This window comes from Myotis davidii, unplaced genomic scaffold (genome assembly GCF_000327345.1).
Source record: "Myotis davidii unplaced genomic scaffold, ASM32734v1 scaffold425, whole genome shotgun sequence".
NCBI classification, from domain to species: Eukaryota; Metazoa; Chordata; class Mammalia; order Chiroptera; family Vespertilionidae; genus Myotis; species Myotis davidii.
Genome location: NW_006296413.1, coordinates 3,764,498 through 3,769,089, shown reverse-complemented (window position 1 = coordinate 3,769,089; position 4,592 = coordinate 3,764,498).

Sequence of the window (4,592 nt, the reverse complement as noted above, 5' to 3'; positions counted from 1 at the left end):
GGGAACAGAGTGGACTGGGCCCATCCCAGGCCAGGGAGGGGCTCACACTGAGGAGGAGGAAGTTGAATACCCCGTTCAGGGCATTTCGCCACGGCAGCCTTCCCTGCCTCTAAACTCTCCCAAACATCCTGCAGCGTCCGACCTCCCCTCAGCCACCAGGCCGTTCAGGAACCCTTCCAGCAAGAACAGTGCAGGCTCTGGCCGCGGCATCAGGCCTGGGCCCTGAGCATGGGGTGCAGGCCGGGGGGTGGGGGGCAGCAGCTGGGGCAGTTGGCCTGTGTCTCTTGGGTCAGAACAGCAGGACACCCAGCCATTCCCTGGCTCAGGATCCCAGCCTCCCTGCCCACACTCAGGCCCTGCACACAGCCTGAGAGGTTACGTAAAAAAACCAATTTTACTAAATGAGATTCTGGTTTATAAATGCTCCTTAATTGCAGGGCTCCCTGGGCAGCTGGGCGTGTGCACAAAGGTCCTGTCCACTCAGCACATCCAGGAGCAGCGGGCAGCAGCTCCCCGGAGGGCTAGAACCTCACCTGTGAATGGGGAGCGGGAACCGCCTACCTGAGCGCTTGCCAAGCGCAGACCCATGGCCCGGCACAAATCACGCCTTGGATGTGGGCTTGGTGGGCGGCCTTGCCCCGGCTGATGGCACTAATTCTGCAGAACAACAAGGGGACCCAGCGCTGAATGGAAACCTGTCATACCAGGTGTCCTCCCTTAACAGTCCCCGAGCGTAGACGGCAGGTTCTCTGGCTTCCGGCCCCGACCTGGCGGCCAGGCCGAACTGATCACCAGGCCCTGAGCAAGGGGAGCAGGGGCCTGGGCCAGGCTGGTGTGGCCAACTAGGCTGCTCTCTACCCATCCCCCAGCGCTCCCCAATCCGACCCCTGAACCTCTCCAACGAGCTCGGGGCGGGTTTCGGGCTTTCTGGGGCCTTGGCTGAGTGTCTGCTGCGCTAAGCTTCCATCCCTGCAGCTGGGTTTTGTCGTTAACTCTGGATGGAGCTTCTGACTCTGCCTGACCCCCTTCCCCCAGTGGCGGACCCTCAGCGAATGAGCAGGGGCGGGGGCTGCACCTTAGGCACATTCCCGCAGGTCCAGGGGCTTGTCACCGGAGTCGTTCCGGGGTGGGAGCAAGGCCAGCCGCTTCCCGAAGCTCCTGTTAACATCGTGTCCATGAAGCTGTTGCCTGCTGGGGCTCTGTGTTTCCATCAGCAAAACACACACTCCCTCATCTTGTTTGGGGCTCACTTAACTCCCATTTTACAGGCAAAGAGGTTCAGAAAGGGAGTGTCCTTTTTAAAATATATTTTTATTAATTTGAGAGAGGAAGGGAGAGGGATAGAGAGAGAGAAACACCAATGAGAGAGAGCGACGTCGATCGGCTGCCTCCTGCACATCCCTTACTAGGGATCAAGCCTGCAACCTGGGCGTGTGCCTTGACCAGAAATCGAACCTGGGACTTCTGGGTTCAGGGGCCGCTCAACCACAGAGCCACACCGGCTGGGTAGGGACTGTCTTTTATCTGCAGCCACAGAACACGTCAGCAGCAGAGCCAGGGCTCCCTGCCCACCCTGGGCCCACGGCTCCGGGGCCGTGCTCAGGGCTGGACAGAGCTGCCCCACCCCGGACTGTGTTGTGGGAGGGAGGGGCAGGCAGGGGTGACAACAGCTAGGCGAGCCTCCTGAGCGGGGAGGACGGCCGAGTCTGCGTGTCTTGACACTTTCAGGCCGAGCAGGTTCCTGTCAGTGCCCCTGGCTTTGGTTGCCATTTCTGTAAAGAGGGATAGTGGTGCTGGCTCTGCCCATCTGGCTGGGCCCTCAGCGACAGGAGGCTCCAGGTGAGGGGCACAGGCAGGCCTGGGTGGGTGGCTGCCTGCTGAGCCTGGATGGCAAGAGGGGGAAGAGGTCTAACTCTTACCCACCTGCATGCCGGGCCACCATGTTCCCTCTCTCCACTGCCCAGGCCAGTTTTCCTCTGAACCACCAGGCCAATTCCGGCCGAATCTACCGGAAAGATCAGACGGAGGCCGAAAACCAGGACTCCAGGCTTTATTAGAGAAGGACCTGCCGGGCTGTCTCGCAAGGGGAGGACGGTGGCACATGCCCGGGGTGGGCACGCCTTTTGAGGGGCCAAATGGGAAGGGGTGGGGGCTTAGTGTACTCTGTGCACACTGATTGGTGGCTTACTGCATTGTCCATATAGGACAAGGGCTTAGGGAATTTGGCAGGTGTGGATTGGTGGTCCAATGTATAGTCCATATAAGGTACCTGGTTAGTCACTCAGGTATTTCTGGGCTGCAGATTACATCATACCCCGCCCACCAGTTGGGGGAAGGAAGGATCTATCACTACCTAATGAATGCTTCCTGGAGAATTGAGGGAGGAGCCGGGAAGGAGCCTGACACTTCCCTTTATTAGTTTTCTATTGTTGCTGTAACAAACTTGGAGGCTTAAAGGGACACAGATTTGCTAAGGTGCAGCTCTGCCGGTTAAAAGTCCAATATGGGTCCCACTGGGCTAAGATCGGGGTGTCAGCAGGGCCATGGTCCTCTGGAGGCCCTAGGGGAGTGTTCACTCGCCTTTTCCAGCTTCTTGCAAGCATGTCAAACTCGCGGCCGAGGCATGTAGCCCACCAGCTGCGAGTCTGACATGCTTGTGAGCAGAGGCTGCCAACGTTCTTTTGTTTGTAGCCTCCTCATCCGTCTTCAAAGGCAGCAACAGAGCCTTCCTCTGGCCCATCATCCATTTCCGTAGCCCCTTCTTGGACCCTCCTTTTCCGTCTCCCTCGTCTCCTTTTAAGAACTCTTGATATTACGCAGAGCTCACCTAGATAATTCAGGATAATCTGCCTATTTTAAAAAATTATTTTTATTGATTTTGAGAGAGGCAGGGAGGGAGAGGAAGAGAGAAAGAGAAACATCTATGTGAAAACGGCTGTTGGCTGCACACCCCTGCACTGGGGATGGAGCCCCCAACCCCGGACATGGTCAAACCAACAACCTCTTGGTACATGGGACCACACTAATCTGCCTATTTTAGTCAGTTGGTTAGCAACTGTAATTTCATCGGCAACCTGAATTATGATTTGCCATGTAACAGAACCTATTCACAGGTCCTGGAGACTAGGACATGGACATCTTTTTTGGGGAGCATTCTTCTGCCTATCACTTCTCATCCTTTCCTCCCTCCTGACTTGGCTCACCCCACCCCCTCTTCCCACATCCTTCTCTACTTCAGGATGTTTTGTTTTCCCGATTCTGCCTCCCTAAGAGTCCCTCCCACATTTGCAGTATGGAAACTTTCACCATCCTGGTCACACTGTGTCACAACTGTCACCCTCCAGAAAGCGAGGTCCCTTCACCCCATTACCGTCCAGTCTTCCTTTGCCTCACTCTTCTTAGCACTTGCCCACCCAGAAGGGCATGTGGGGACATGGAGTCCCTCCATCTCACTTCATTGTTCTGGAGGTCCCCATGCAGAGGGCGATGAATCCCCAGCGACAAAAACAGCACATGGAACTTGGTAGAAACTCAACAAGTATTTGGGGTGTGTGTGTGTGTGTGTGTGTGTGTGTGTGTGTGTGTGATTTCAGAAAGGAAGGAGAGGAAGAGAGAGAGAGAAACATCAATGATGAGAGAGAATAACTAATTGGCTGCCTCCTGCACGCCCCCCACTGGGAACAGGACCATGACCTCCTGGTTCACAGGTGGGCCCTCAATCACTGAGCCTCTCCGCCCGCAACAAGTATTGGTTGAATAGCTAAACGGAGCAAGGGGACAGCTTCTTTCCATCTATTCCCAGCACCCTGTGCAGGGCCTGCCTTTCCATAAATGTTCCTGGTACTTAATGAATGAAAGGGTGCATGAATGGCCCTGGCTGGTTTGGCTCAGTGGATAAAGTGTTGGGCTGCGGACTGAGGGGTCCCAGGTTCGATTCCAGGCAAGGGCACATGCCGAGGTTGCCGGCTCAATCCCCAATGGGGAGCATGCAAGAGGCCGCCAATCAATGATTCTTATCATTGATGTTTCTATCTCTCTCTCTCTCTCTCCCTTCCTCTCAAATCAACAAAAATTATTTTTTTTAAAGTGCGTGAATGAATGAAGAACCAACGTTGTAACAAGGCTAAGTATGGAGCCCACCCCTGCTTCCCTCCGAAGAAGCCACCTAGCCTGAACCGCAAATCCGGGCCCAGGCCGCTCCACCTGCCCACCGCAATGCCCCCTTCTTACAGGGGGCAGGAAACTCCTGGAGGCTCTGACAGTTTGTAATATTATAATGCAGGCTCTTCAAGGCCTCACTCATTTCCGGAGCATCACTGAAGACACTTGTGCAGGCGCCTGCCTGACCCAGCCCTCCAGGGAAGGAACCGGTCCAAAGGCGCTCTTGGGATTCTGCAGAATTCACTCTTCCAACTGCCGCCGCCTCGGCCCTCCTAGAGCTGAAACATTTAGGTTCCGACGGGCGCCGCCGGAGCCCACGGAGTCCAGCCAGGCACTCGGTGCCGCCTGGTTCGCAGCTACCGCATCTGGACCGGACCCCAGGACCGCTCCCGCTCCCAGGCGCGGAGCTGCAGAGGGAGCCCGGGCGCGGC